The 15,650-nt window shown below is 42.6% G+C and overlaps 1 protein-coding gene across 5 annotated transcripts in view; it reads right to left on the bottom strand.

Moving 5' to 3' along the window:
- dab1a (DAB adaptor protein 1a) overlaps nt 1-15,650 on the bottom strand; it is a 289,271-nt gene that overhangs the window by 125,645 nt on the left and 147,976 nt on the right. Inside the window, exon 1 of one of the 5 annotated variants that reach the window (XM_061824252.1) lies at nt 4,700-4,930. The exons of the other annotated variants lie outside the window; for them this stretch is intronic. The gene's annotated coding sequence lies outside the window, so the exon portion shown is untranslated. Of the gene's footprint in view, nt 1-4,699; nt 4,931-15,650 lie in introns of those variants that run through there. 5 annotated transcript variants of the gene reach the window in all.

Raw genomic sequence — 15,650 nt, 5'->3', positions numbered from 1 at the left:
GGCCACTCATGTACTAGAGCAATAAATATACGCTTTCTACTACATATGTGATGTAATATCAGCTAATACATCAGGTATAACATAATACCTGCATTTATAACTTATATATATAAATTTTTTTGACTGACACTGTGCTACTAATTTAACAAAACAGCCAAACCTCTTAAGTCAATTGAGCCAGTTTGAAATTTGACCAAAACTAGTAAGTGCTACTCCTCTCGTAGCAACCAACTGGCACCACCCGAGGTTGTCACGGTAACAACAACAACAAAAATTAAACAGCTGTGGTTTGCTTTGGATGATGAGCATTTCCTTTCAACAGATGGACAAGACGCACAGTTGCATTAAACTCGGGCAACGACTACCGGAGAAAAATTCCTTGTGTTGTTACATACTTGGCCAATAAATTCTGATTCTGAAAACGCTAACCCAGTTGAGACCTAAACGCAGACAGCTTGTGATTAATGCGCATGCGTGTATATATTTTGTAAACTTCCAGGCAGTCTGAAACATCCCCATCCATGCTTCAAACATGTGCCATTTGACAATTTGTCGCCGAGCGTTCATGTCCGCGATGGACGTCTCAGAAAGACAAACACAGAGAACTTACATATATGTGCATATCTTTTTTTTTTTTTTTTTTTTTTAAATCAACTTTTGTTTTAAGTTTAGGTTAAGGTGAGGATATAACATATGTTAGCGCCCTCTATGGAGAAGAAGGGGAACTATGAGACCGGGGGTTTTCCCAGTAAGCGTCTGCTACGTACCGAGAGTTCCCCTGTTAGTAACGCATGCGCATTCATCACAAGGAGACTTTTCAGCACGGGGGAGCGCTCAGACCGTCACACTAACCCTGTCTGAAAAAACCTTATTCTGAAACTCTTATTATTAAAAAAACAAAAACAAAAAAAAAAATCTTGAAACTTTATTGCTAAGCAAACCCAGTCTCTACATATTCCCTGGTGTTGTTTGGAAGGTAAGCTTAAAGGCCTCTTTATACTCGCACGTATGGCGACTGCAATGACATCACTGCGGCTCTCCCGCCCATGTTTCACCTTTATAGAGCTCGTGCACGTGACGTCACCTTTTTTAGGGCGCCATATTGCAGGTCAAACAGAGCCGCTCGACATAGTGGGAGACATTGAACCGGAGGAGAATATTTAGAATACCCGAGACCCGTTGTGCTGTTGTTTGTCACAATAGACGAGACGAATATTCAAAGAGATCATTCTATGGAATACCATCTGAAATTGGATTTTAGCAATTAAACATGATGCAATGCTGCCCGACCAAAAATACACACACTCCTGTGTAGGGATCGCTTCATTTCACGCAGGAATTATTCTTCTCAATCTCAAACTACAAAAAAGTATTTATAATGCCAAGTTGCCTCATTTGAGAACTGTCGCAGAGGTTTACGGAGGTTAAGTGTGGCCGCCATCGCTTCCATGTACGTTCCATGAAGACTAGAAGAAGAAGTTTTTTTTTCCCCCAACAGTTAATGAATCTGAGATTGTGTAAAACCAGCGGTAATTCATTTAAGTATTCGTACTTGTGTTGAATACTAGCTGAAGAGATCGATGGATTCCGGAGAAAGGTTAACGTGTGGCCGAACACGCTTCCGCGTTCACGAACTGTCAAAACAGTCACTATGTGGGATTTATTCCTGATTGAGAACAGATCTCGCAACAAAATATTCATATACGTCCAGACTTTTCTACGCTTTCGAACTTTTACGTGTAAATCTTGACGACTTACTCACCAGATCCATGTGTAGAACGAGTTATCCAAGACAAGCGGAAGCAAATTAACAGTCCAATTCCTTAGCGGCGAAAACATCGATTTCGGCAATAAATACGGGTCCTCTATGCCGAGTCTATCTAATTTTTCCACGTACCGTCGTTTATTTGCTCCTTCTGAATGTCTGATGGTATTGGACAAGACTCTGGGCGTAGTGCTCCAAGACATATTCCCGTGTCGTCTCCAACCGACTTAGCATTGAGCGATGCTTAGTTTGACCGGCAATATGACGAGGTGACAAAAATCAGGGGATTTTATGACATAGGTGCACGAGCTCGAGCGCAACCCACATGCCCAGTCCTGAAAATGTACTGCAGTTCTTCTCCAAGTCAGCGGTGTCGCTATAGTTGGTATTTGGCAAGGATGCCATACGGTGGGGTTTCCTCTCATTGTTTGAAACTTTCTTCAAGCTTGAAACCTGTTTGATTCTGTTTTATTCTCTTATTTCATATGAGGAAGGGGAAAATGCGTTCCTAAATCTAATGATAGTCGTCAGTATGCTTATAATTGAGTCGCAAAAGCTGTTTCTACTTATTTTCCCGCCTTATTCAAGATACAATTTAACAGGGGGCATGCCTGTAACTCAACTTTTTAAATGTGAATCAAAAGCTTTGATGGCGGCGTCAGAAAAATGGAAAAACTCCTCAACGGCAGCGTATTCATCTTCAATTAGCCACGCAACGATTTGACACAGTAAAGCCTTGACCACGGTATAAAGTAGTTTGCTCAAAAAAGATAAAACTTCAGACTTTTTATCAGCGCCGGCGCCAAATGGATAGCATTGCGCCATTTTAAACATGAAGGCCACTTACTTCCAAGACTACTTTTGTGTTTACGGTCCACCAACTGCAGCACTCAAAAGACTCACAATGAAGCCCGAAACAACTTTTTTTTCTTTTTAAAAGACAAAATAAAACCCGTTACGGTCCGCGGGAAAAAACAACTTGAAGAGATGAGCCCAAGAGGGGATGAGTGGAAGGAGCCCTGATTTGAAGGAGGGCAAGAGAGAGAAAGAGAGAGAGAGAGCGCTCAATAGTTTGTCTTTCTTTGAGCTCCCAAACAATTCTCAAGAGGTTACCATGGCAACCGGGCTCGCCTGCCGGGACCATACAAGCGCATGTAAGGGGGGGGGGGGGGGGGGGGGGCGAATGCAAGAGAAGCTTAACTTCTTGAAAGTAGCAGTTGGGGGGAGAAGAAACGGAAGACTGATATGAAGTATTTGTTTTGACCCCTTTTATGACTAAACACACATTTGGACATTCATTTTAGCAGCAGTGTCAAAGGCTTTTATCATACTCATCAGTAGCCACATCAAAGAGTCCATGCAAGAACTGGATGCAAAATATATTCATAGGGGACTCAAAAAAAAACAATGCAGCCCCCCAGACCTCCCCCTCACCCAATCAGAATCCGAGAAGTCTTCAGTTTATTGGACTTCTGTACTCACCATGGACTGTCCGTAATTTACACCATGTTCAAGCACTAGGGTGTGCAATATAATCTCAGACTCAGGAGGAGGAATGTGGTTTTCATCCTGACCATGGAAGAGTGCCCCCCCACCCCCCGCTCCCCCCCACCCTTGGCAGGGTCCTGGGAGTTCGCCCAACCATACAACCGTGAGTTTTCTGGACTTGGAGAACCATGGTCCTCAGTCAGACACCGGTGACATGCACTCTCCAGGTTGCGGATGAAATCTTGCCCCAAATGGAGGGGTTCAAACATCTTTGGGTCTTGTTCATAAGTGAGGGAATAATTGAACGTGGGTTCGGAAGACGGATCTGAAGTGATGCGGACTTTGGATCGGTCTGTTGTGGTGAGGGAGGATCTAAGCTATGTTCCTACACTCACCTATGGTCCAAAGCTGTGGGTAGTGACCAAAAGAACAATATCCGCAGAGACAGGTGGCCAAAGTTAATTTCCTCCCCAGTTTGTCCAGGCACCCCCTTCGGTCACCTAGGACGGACTCAGAGGAGAGTAGCTGCTCCTCCGCATTGAGAGGAGCCAGTTGAAGTGGCTGGGAATTCTGTTTACGCTGCCTCCAGGACACCTCCCTGGTGAAGCGTTCTGGGCACGTCCCACCGGGAGGAGATCCTAGGGATGACTCAGGATACCATGGAGAGACTACGTCAGCCTCAGGATCCACCCGGAAGAGCTGGAGAAAATGGCTGTGAAGAGGGAAGTCTGGGATTCCCTACTAAGGCTCGCCCCCCCCCCCCCCAGCGATCCACCCATAGATAAGTGCAAGAAAATGGATTGATGGTTGATCTTGTGTCATTCCCATTGTTTGTGAAAAAAATCTAGAAAGCAACTTACAACTAAAAACATGAATTTGAGTTCAGATCCCTAAAACTCCAAGTCACAAACAAACGATTAGTGTGGACGAAATAAGTATCAAGCGCATCCAGCACAAATGGGCCAAAGTACAAGACCGCTTCCCACTACTGCATGTGTACCTAACAAAGTGGCAAGCGCACAGCACTGTGCGCCTAACCCTCCTCGCTATTTAACTCAGCGTCGAAACGACCCCCCCCCCCCCAGCCCCTCGGGCCATAGGTTGGACACCCCTGCCCGCACACAGACTGCACTCGGGTCAAGCCCGCGGCTAAAACGTGTTGATTCGGACGGGGGTGGTTGGGGGGGGGGGGGGGGAGGCGGCGAGATCAACTTTATGGCCGCCTAGTTCTCGGCTTTACGGGGGTGCACGAACGACGTGCTGACGAGAGGAGACGCCGCTGGAAAACGGCGGTCTTGTGCGTACACACACACACACACGTTTCACGGAGGGGGTGCGCGTACGCACGCATACACTAAACATCTCAATGCACCAGCACATATTGCATTGCAGTGATTAGACTGCACCCTTTCACACAGACTTTTTAACCACCTGTCCTGCACTTACCTTTGTGCGGCAGCAAAAAGGAGCGCACTTAGTTCCCATTTTGGACAAAAAAAAAAAAAAAAAAAAACAAATAAATAAAAAGGAGGTTTAGTGATGTTTCAGTGCGCCTCCTCCTCCTCCTCTTCTTGGTTTATTCACACATCCACAGAGAGTTGCAGCGGGCGCAATAATCCAGTTTTCCATGCCGGGGAGAGCGAGCGCAAGCTTCCTCGCATCTTTTTTCTCTCTCTCTCTCTCTCCCGATCGCTTTTTCCAAACTATGCCGGTCCCTCTTTCAGCACCTCCTCCTCTACCCTCTTCCCTCTCTCTCTCTCTCCCCGAGGTTGCCTGGTTACCTCCTTCTGCCGCACGTCAGCCAATGGGGGGGGGGGGGCAGGGCTCCTCTTAACCCCTCCAATGCCAGACTGTCCTATTTGCGGCTTTCAAGGAGTACGGCGAGGGATGGGATGGGGAAGGGGGGGCTGACACGGAGGAAAAATGTATATTACAAAACTATAATGGGGAAGAAGAAGATGAAAGGACTGGGGGGCTTGAGGGGAAGGAGGGACTCTGATCTTGGATTGAGTTTTGAAATAAAAATAAAAAAACGGGGGGATGGTGGTTATGTTTTCAGGGCATTTGTAGTTTTTACCCCCGTAAAAATTAATGACAATAGGGGTTAACCACTTTTAATGTTAAAGGAACAGAGGAACAAGTGGATTGGAGGACTGATTAGAACAGTTCAGTAGAACAGTTCTGAGGGGCTGGGTTCAAATCCAACGCTGCCTGTTTGGAGTTGGCATGTTCTCCCGGTGCCTACGTGGGTTTTCTCCAGGAACTCCGGTTTCCACCTCCATCCCAAAAAACATGTATGCTCGGTCGATTGAAGAGTCTAACTTGCCCGGAGGTGTGAATGTGACTGGTTGCTTGTTTACATGTGGCGTGCGATTGGCTGGCGACCAGTTGAGGGTGTCCAAAGACAACATCCAACTTTAGCTGTCCCTCTAATGAGCTCATTTCTAATCCTGCTCACTCCGAGTTAGAACCTCGACATTCATTTCTGCCACCTCCAGTTCTGCTTCCCGTTGTTTTTCTTCAGTGCCACCGTCTCTAATCCGTACATCATGGCCTGCCTCGCCACTGTTTTACAGACTTTGGCCTTCATCCTAAATCCCTGATGCAGTCCCACCTCTACCTTAAATTCTTCTGACACTCCTAGAGCACATCTCACCACTGTTTTCTAAACTTTTCCCTTCATCCTAGCGGAGACTCTTCTGTCACATAGAACACCAGACATCTTCTACCGACTGTTCCACCCCCACTTCCTGACCACACTCTCCATTGCTCTGTATTGTTGACCCCAAGTATTTGAAGTCGTCCACCCTCGCCATCTCTTCTCCCTGGAGCTTCACTCTTCCCCCTCCGCCCATCACATTCATGCACATATATTATGTTTTACTTCGGCTAATCTTCATTCCTCTCCTTTCCAGTGCGTGTCTCCATCTTTCTAATTGTTCTTCCGCCTGCTGCCTGCTTTCAGTGGAACTACAGTACAGTAAAGTATTTGAAATCCTACCCAGTCACAATTTCTCCTCTAACAGGGCCGTCACCATCTTCCCTCACCATCAGCGTCTCCCTTTCTCTATGCGCTTTCCATTTCGGCTCGGCCTGACAGTTCCTGGAGTTTACCTTCCCTATCTGGTCGCCCCTCCGGCTGTATCTCCTTCCCTCAACATCTTTCCCACAATTCCTTCTCTCACATTCCGCTCCCTCGTCTTCCTGAATTCGCGGCTCGAGTTCCCAGACAACTCAGTCTTCGCTCTCTCCAACACAAAAAGTCCAACAGATCGAAACGTCGGATGCATGTGGGTATCCATGTGAACACGTGAAACAAACCCACTCCGATGTCAACAGTGAGCGGCAGGAGGACGGACGTTTGGATTCGATTAGAGAAAGCGGGGTTACAAAACTGCAGCGCGATTAAATAGAAGTCTACCGAAACGCCGCCTTCATGGGAGTGTACATCCTTGCCGGAGCAGAGAAACTCACTGGCAATACTCCACGTTCCATTTCTTCTAAGAGACTGCTTAAGGGCTTCCGTGCTGCTGTTTTGATTAGCAAGTGAAGCTGAAAATGTCGAGTGAACGAATATGAGACTCAATTCCCAGTTTTTGTAACGCTAAATGATTTTGATTTTTTTTTTTTCTAGCTCAGAAAATGAGATGTCTATTTGAAGGAGACGTATTTTACAGAAATTCAAAGTCATTACACCACCTAGGCGGAATGGCTATCGTTACCTTGGCGACGAGGCTGTAACTAGTAGCACAGCCTGGGGAGCGAGGTTTCCTCTAAGCTGCGCGCCTGCGCAATTGCGTACTTGTAGTGCACACTCAGTGCACACAAAAACTGATACGGCGTAGTGAACCAGAGCCTGACCTTTTTTTTTTTTTGTCTGGGCAACATAGAGCAAAGTCGGGTTAGACATGGTGCTTACGGTTACTCTGGATAATAATGGCAAAAGTATTAAAAGAAAAAAAGAGATGCTGTGGCCTTAATGAATGTCGGAGTATGTGAATAATAATAATAATGATGGAAAAAAATGGTGAAACTGGATGAGTTTTTCCCCTTTTTTTGAGTGAGAAATGTCTGGTCTGAAGCCAAAGTAGAAAGTGCAGGATGAGATGGTGTATAATGTTAAAATTCCACCTAGAAGCAGCCTGATCGAGGATGAAAGCACAGACAATACAGTGCACAAAAAGCTAATTCTGTATTTTAAAAAAGGACACCTCATAACATTAACCTTAAAACTGTTCGGTTGCGTCATTCAGCTGTCAACATGGATTGATAAAGATATTCTTCAAGCAATAATTCAGTTTTACACCAAGAAAAACAGACGAGGATATCATTGTGGGTTAAAATAAATAAATGAAACAAAGTTGGAAGCCACATTTCAGATTTATAGTTCGTAGTTAGCTTGGTTTGGTTAGCAATGTATTTTTTTTTGTTGTTGTTGATATTTTCATTCTAAGTTTGCAAAAACTCAAAATTGTTCTTAAAATCTTCTGATGGGAATGTAAATGCTGTAATCTGAGTCTTTGAATGAGGCATGTAAGTTCAATGGATGACACTGATCTGACCAGTGCATACGTCTGGTGTTGCTCACGGTGGTCAAAGGGGGCGTTCACGGCCTTAGAGTGTTTGCAGACACGTAAAAAATTAGAGGGAACGTTGGTGGGGAGTACCCATAAGAACAGTAAAAGTTGAAATTTCACTTGTAGAGGAAAAACAAGGTACAGGTTTTACTATTAAACTTATATATAATATTTTACTATTAAAAACTACAGTTAATATGTGTTAGTCTCTGCGGCATTATGCAGTTTGAACATTAACGTTACACTTGAGAAAATAAAAATAGCTGCGCAAAAAAAAAAAAAAGATTTAAATATTAAAATGTTTTCTGCATAGTCTTTTTTTAAACAACCTAAATAAATGCTAGAAAACAGTCCTTAAATTCAAATGTACTGTACTGTAGGAACAAGTCATGGCCACTTTTATTTTGAAAGTCTCGTCAGAAAAATACCATCGTCCTATAGTGTGTTCTTTACAAAACATTTTCCCAGCAACAGCTACCGAAATCTGCTTTTTAGCGTTATTGAAGTTGTGCCACAAAGTATACATGCAGGTCCAAAATCGTCTCCAAGTGGATGTTTTAGAATATATCTGGCGTAGTAGAGCAACAGTCCCACTGACGCAACGTATGGTACGCTCCGCTAACAGCAAAACATTTGTCCCGCTTTCCGTCTGTGTAGCTAGTTTGAAGTTTGCTACTTTTGCAGAGAGAAAAGACCTACACGCGCCCTCGGGGGAAGGGAAATGATGCAAACAGCGGCGTATCTTGCTACGCAAAGATAAGACACCTGCTTTCTCCTCTGATATCGTCCCAGCATGCTAATAATATACAGAATATCATCCCGAGAGACAGAATCGGATCCCAAGTGGGGGACGGTTGGGCCATTTCTCTGGGACAAGAAGAGTTTTGTTGACTCCCGCTCCCTTGATGAATGCTATACTTTGAAAACATTTCGCGCTATAATTTTCATTTTTCCGTGTGATCTCTCGTAGGATGTCGTTTTCCCGTGACTCTATGCAGTGTTTGTCTAGTAGCCAGGGTGACCAGATGTTCTTTTTTTTCTACAAGGAGTTGAAAATAATTTCACCATTCAGATATTGCTTTCTCTCGTCACTCGGACGTTTTTTTTTTTCTTTTAATCGTGAGCGCAAACTTGAGAAATGAGTGTTGTATGGTGGGATTGACACACTTCACAATAAGCAAAGGTTTGGCAGAGAATTAATGAATGAAAAATAAAAAATAAAATACAATAAAAATGCTTCTAGGTTTACCACTCAGCTGCAGGTTATAGTCAAACTAAACAAAGAGTTGTATGTTTTGGATTTAAAACAATTACATATTCTCTGTTAGCCTAATGCTAACATAAAATGTCAAACACCATAGGCTAACAATTAGCATCTATGTTGCAGCATTCTTACTCCTTAAGCAATCAATGTCCGAAAAATCATGGACAGATAAATCTCTCGGCCATATATTCTTTATCCTCTGCAAAGAATGACTGATTATCCTGTCACACTGAGAAGTACAGTAAAGAAAATAATATTGAATAAGTATTTGAACACCCTGCTTGGCAATTTCTCCGTCGCCCTTTCCAGCCATGTGGAGTTATACAATTTTGTCTGTGGTGTCTTTGGACAGCTCTTTGGTCTTGGCCATCTTCCATGTTTGAGTCTTACTGATTGTATAGGGTTGGACAGGTGTCTTTAAACAGGTAAGGACCTCACACAGGTGCAACTGATTCAGGAAAATACATGGAGTGGAGGTGGACTTAAAGGCAGACGAACAGGTCTTTGAGGGTCAGAATTCTAGCTGATAGACAGGTGTTCAAATACTTATTTGCAGCTGTACCACACAAATTGTGATTTCTGCATTTTTCTCTCACAGTGGACATGCACCTATGATGAAAATTTCAGACCCCTCTATGATTTCTACGTTGGAGAACTTGCAATTTAGCAGGGTGTTCAAATACTTATTTTCCTCACTTTAGAAGAAGGAGCTGAGCCTCTCGTACCGTATATCCGTAAGTTTTTTTTAACGCTGCCTACCGGTGGCCAAGGCGCCGACACTAGATTGAACGGCACAATGTGCGTTGGAGGAGAGAGAATGACAAAAAAACGGTTAATTCTATTCAATTATTTTATTACTGTTCAATTACTGCACTTCCCGGTCTAGAGCGCACCTCGTTATAAGCCTCGGTACATGGAAAGAGTTTAACGCTAGCGCGGGGCTAGCGCTATCTCTCAGGCTAATAACCAGGTCCGCTAACACTTGCGCCGCACTAACAGTAGCGCCGCACTAATGCTAGCGCCTCAATAACAGTAGCGCCGCACTAATGCTAGCGCCGCATAACCGCATTAACCACAGTGTGTGAAAAAAGTCACAGCTTGTAGGCCGGAAATTACGGTATTTCATTACTATTTTTGGGGAGAAGCTGGAACAGACACATTCTGAGAGTTAATTGATACAGACAAGAGTTGCACCTGCAAACTTGAACTTTCCCTTTTCTCCGAAATATTGATAAACAATAAGTCATCCAATGGTTTATGTCAGGTCGGCGATTAATACATTCTGAAAAGATCTGCAGTTCATGATTTACTACAGACAATCATTCTAAGAATATTCAGAGCTTGGGTTAAAATGGATTCAGGATATACTTTGTGTGTACGGTTCATTAGCGGCACAAAGGTAGCGTGAACATTTAAGGTAAACTAAATGAGGCGAGCACATGACCTCTAATTTCACTTACCTGGGAAGAAAACATGCATCAAAAAGGAAATAAGTGTAAATATGTCGGCATTACAGCATTTTGCCTCACTTTGTACATGAAATCATAACAAAAATCAAAAGACTTCAACCCACGGCATCCGTACATAGTATCCGAACGCATCTCGCTTTCTTCGGTCACCGGTTGACAGCCGCGAATAACGACGTCCTTTCCCGGCTCCCGTCGATACGCCTGGAGGTGAATTTACGACGCTGCGATGAGATTAGCGGTGACCCGTTTCACCTACAGGCTCCCACAATGCAACAGTGCCGCGTCCTATGGCCTGACATATAAAGCACGCGTTTTCTCTTTTAAGAGATTGATGGATCCATCACAGGAGCTCAGAACACTGTGGGCCGTATTTGCATGGACAAAAAAAAACTGTACCATGACCTCACCAGAACATCTAGAACGGACTCTACTCTGAATTTATCTTAGATCTTATTTACGTGCAGCTGTTATGGTCAGCAACCAAATTCTATAGGGCAAAAAACTCAACGTTTTAATGTACGTTTGTGTATCGTACATAAATACACTGACGTTTATTTTGTAATCCCGCACCCGGCGATTAATTGCCATATGTCATCTGGTCGAGGAAAATAAACACGGACGCAGACAACACCGTCAAGAAACCGCATAGAGTCCTCTGGAACCCGCTTTGCACAAATTATGTACTGCAGTTCTGGTTAGGAAGGGAGTTGAAATGGGCTTGGCATATGGAACACAAAAAAATGACACAATCTACTGTACCTATTTTTTTGGAAGTGTGTATTTGAAATTAAAAAAATATCGAGGACGCACCTGGTGAATATTAGGGCGGCAGCTGTCATTTGAGGATATATGGCATAAGGTGGATATTACTAGCATTCCTTAAAGTGCCACTGTCATGAAATGGATGAATTTTAGTATGTTATTAATGAAAAATATGTCAGCCGCTATGGACCCATCCATTTTTTCCCCCCCACCACAAAACATGATTTTGCCGTGAATGGCTTTTTGTAACTCCCGCCATGAAAATCCTCTCGAGGGATTTTTTTTTTTTTTTTTTTTGAGAAGAACCAGGAAGTGACATACATGGCGGGACCGCCCTCAAGCGGACTCGTTTCTTTCTATTAGTTTTACCAGCGGGAAGGTAGCTCGTTGTTCCTTCGTGTTAGCCAAAATGGCGGCTCGTTGCATTGCTGGACATTGCTTGAACCCTCTGGAGGATGGATTCACTCTTCGTGCTTTTCAAAAAGACCCCGTTCGTCGTGGAAAATGGATTGCACGGGTGCAAAGGACGAGAGCTTTGTGGGCTCCAAATGACATGTAGGTGTGAATTAGAGGATTTTTCCGGAATTCCCGTGGGTCACGTGATTCCCGCGGGAATCCCACGGGATGGGAGTCATTTTTTTAATTAATCCCGTGATCGGGACGAGACGGGGGGAAAAAAAAGCAACGGGAGCGGGCAGGAGCGGGAACGACATTAATACATGATCATTTTCAGCCGTGTTAAACAACCAGGTGAACAGATGCGTCCATTTTTGTAGTCATCTTTCAAAACACTTTGTTTACACTGACCGAATGTCAAAATAAAAAAATGCAACATTTTTTCAACATGTTTGGTTTTATTCAAACGGGAGTGGGACAGGAGTGGGAGTAATTTTGAGTGGGAGTGGGATGGGAGTGGGAGTCATTCTATGGGAGTGGGACAGGACAGGATAGATTTTTTTACTCCGACCCGGGATTGGGACGGGACAAGATTTTTTTTCTCTGGGAGTGGGACGGGATAGGAGTGAAAATCCGCTCCATTTAAAATAAAATACAGCTATTTCAAAAATAACTAACTAAATAAATAAATAAATCGTTTGGGTGGGGTGGGGGGTGAGGGGGGGGGGCGTAATAATCTCAGAATGTAACAAAAGATCCGCGCTAAATGTGTCGATGTACCCGTCAGCGCCGAGCATGGCTTCGAATGGGGGGCACGGCTTCGGTCGGGCTGGCTCATACATACTGTCTGGGAGTCTGTTGTTAGTTAGAAGTGATCCGCGTATCATCTAAATATGGCTCAAAACGATAGGGTAACATCGCCCCCGGTCACTTCACTTGATTGTGAGATGTTCTTCGAAAAGATCTTCCGTGTCCGAAGGGGCGTGTCCCATACTAGGGGCCACAGCGTGTTTTCAACGGCGAATGTCACAGGCAGTAGATGCAGCCAATATGGCGACCACTCTGTCGAACGATACTTCCGCACGGACGACGCGCTCTCCGCTCATATTTAATTTTTCGCGTGGATATTGAAGTGAATAATGTTATATGTATTTTTCATTTCAATATCTGTTTTAGAATGTTTATCGGGATGACACTTTGGCTTTAAGGAAGGAATCGGGAAATCCAGATCATATCACCATCGCCTGGTGTGACGTGTAAACAGTGTGAGACAATCGCTTTCGACACAGCAGAGCGGCTGCGACAGCATCGGCGTCGTTAAAGAAGCTAATGAAGTGCTAATATTTACCCAACCACCTTTTTACCACGTTTCTTTCATTGCCTGCTTTATTTGACGTCATTTCCTGCCCTCATAATCCATATCGATGTCCTCATGTGGTGTGGGGTACTAGATACAGACCGATAGATAAAAGCACACGGCTGAGGTGAGTCCAAAGCACTATAGGAGTAGAAAAACCAAGCTGCGGGAAAAAAAAAAAACCCTAAAAACTAAAAATCACTTGGTCTCCATCGGACCGCAGCGCCGGGATAGCGACCCCATTTGACCTGCGCTTAACCAGGGCACGTGCAGTGATCACCGCGTCGCGACGGCACGGAAGACCCACACAGTGGCAAGTCTATATTCTCAATATCGGGAATAAATAATTCAAGTTTGGCTCTTTCCCCGTAAAATGTTGTCCTCATTCATTTTTAAGCGGCTCGGTTACCCACGCCGGCTCGGCTCCGACACGCTGCCCCGTTGTCGCTGAGGAGTTGAGAGCCCTGAAAGGCCTTTCGGTGCCGGGGAAACGTATCTAGTCGGCGAACGTGACGAAATGTTGGTCCCCGTCCCAAAACATTTTGCTCAAAAATGTCTCGATAGCGTTGGGATTTAATCGCACTCGTCGTGAGTTTATGATGTCCTGCGCTGGATGTAAGCAAAAGGTGCTCCAGGACATATCCGCCACCAATTTTTCTGAAACTGGATAGCACATTTTGCTGCAGGATTGTAGGCTAGATTGGAATAATTTATTTTCATGTTCAAATATGTTACAGCGTCTTAATTTTTTTTTTGTTTTGTTTTTTTAAATCAATGACAGAACATTCATTGAGTACCATTCAGTTATGTTTAACTTTTACAAAAAATATATTTGCAAACTGTATTACTTTTAGTCTCTTAATTTTTTGTCAAATTATTAAATCAAATTACTAATTTTAAAAGGAGGCACGGTGGTAAAGCGTTGGCCTTATGTGCAACTTGGTCTCAATTTTTTTCAAATTATTAAATTATGCATCACATTATGGCTTTCAAAAATGTTGCACTTTTTAGCAATGAAACTGCAACCTCATTGTTAATGAACACTTAAGCCTAAAACTTGAACTTAGTCTCTTAATTTTTTTAAAATTATTAATTCAAATGATACATTTTCAAATTATGCATAATTACATCGTGGCAATCAAAAATAATGCACTTTTTAACAATGAAACTGCAACCTCATTGTTAATGAACACTTGGGCCGACAACTTTAATTTCTCTTAATTTCTCTTTTAATTTTTTGAAATTATTAATTCAAATTATACATTTTCAAATGATGCATAATTACATCGTGGCTATCAAAAATATTGCACTTTTTAACAATGAAACTCCAACCTCATTGTTAATGAATACTTGGGCCTAAATCTTCAACTTTGTCTCTTAATTTTTTCAAATTATTACATCAAATTATAAAGTTTCACATTATGCATAATTACATCGTGGCTAACAAAAATATTGCACTCTTTATGAATAAAACTCCAACTTCATTGTTAATGAAAATTTAGGCCTACAACTTTAACTTGTTCTCTTTTAATTTTTTCAACTTATTAAATCAAATTATGCATAATTACATCGTGACTATCAAAAATATTGCACTTTTTACCAATGGAACTGTAACCTTATTGCTAATGAACACTTAGGCCTACAACTTTAACTTAGTCTCTTAATTTTTCAAATTATTAAATCAAATTATACATTTTCGAACGATGCATAATTACATTGTGTTTATCATAAATATTGCACTTTTTAGCAATGAAACTGCAACCTCATTGTTAATGAACACTTTGGCCTACAACTTTAATTTTCTCCCTTGTTTTTTTTAATTATTAAATCAAATTATGCATAATTACATCGTGGCTATCAAAAATATTGCAATTTTTAGAAATGAAACTCCAACCTCATTGTTAATGAACACTTGGGCCGAGAGATTTAAATTAGTCTCTTAATTTTTTCAAATTATTAAATCAAATTATAAAGTTTCAAATTAAGCAGAATTACATCGTGGCTATCAAAAATATTGCACTTTTTAGGAATCAAACTCCAACCTCATTGTTAATGAACACTAAGGCCTACAACTTTCACTGGGTCTCTTTTAATTTTTTAAATTATTAAATCAAATTATGCATAATTACATCGTGGCTCTCAAAAATAATGCACTTTTTAAGCAATGAAACCGCAACCTCATTGTTAATGAACACTTAGGCCTACAACCTACTGCAGTAATTCCAAAGTATTTTTTGAGGCAGCAAATGGGGGATAAAAAGCAGTTTCTCAACCACTGTTCTATATACTGTATTTATTTGTAGACATATTTAAGAAACAAGATAGAGCAAAGCAACCCCAGACCCGAATCGAGTCTTTCCAATACTGGAGAGGAAATTCTGCTCCAGATTGCCGCGATACTGTCGAGATTTTACTGCACCCTGCACACGTGCGAGGCACCCTGTGCTGGATGAAGCTAATGCATGAATTTTGCCTCGATATTCTCAAGAGTTCTTAAATTATTCCAGATACGGTTGTAGGTTCTTTAATGATACGATACGTTGACTGAAAATGCGCATCCACTTATCACAGT

This window comes from Syngnathoides biaculeatus, chromosome 7 (genome assembly GCF_019802595.1).
Source record: "Syngnathoides biaculeatus isolate LvHL_M chromosome 7, ASM1980259v1, whole genome shotgun sequence".
NCBI lineage: Eukaryota > Metazoa > Chordata > Actinopteri > Syngnathiformes > Syngnathidae > Syngnathoides > Syngnathoides biaculeatus.
This window is presented reverse-complemented; position numbering and strand designations above follow the sequence as displayed.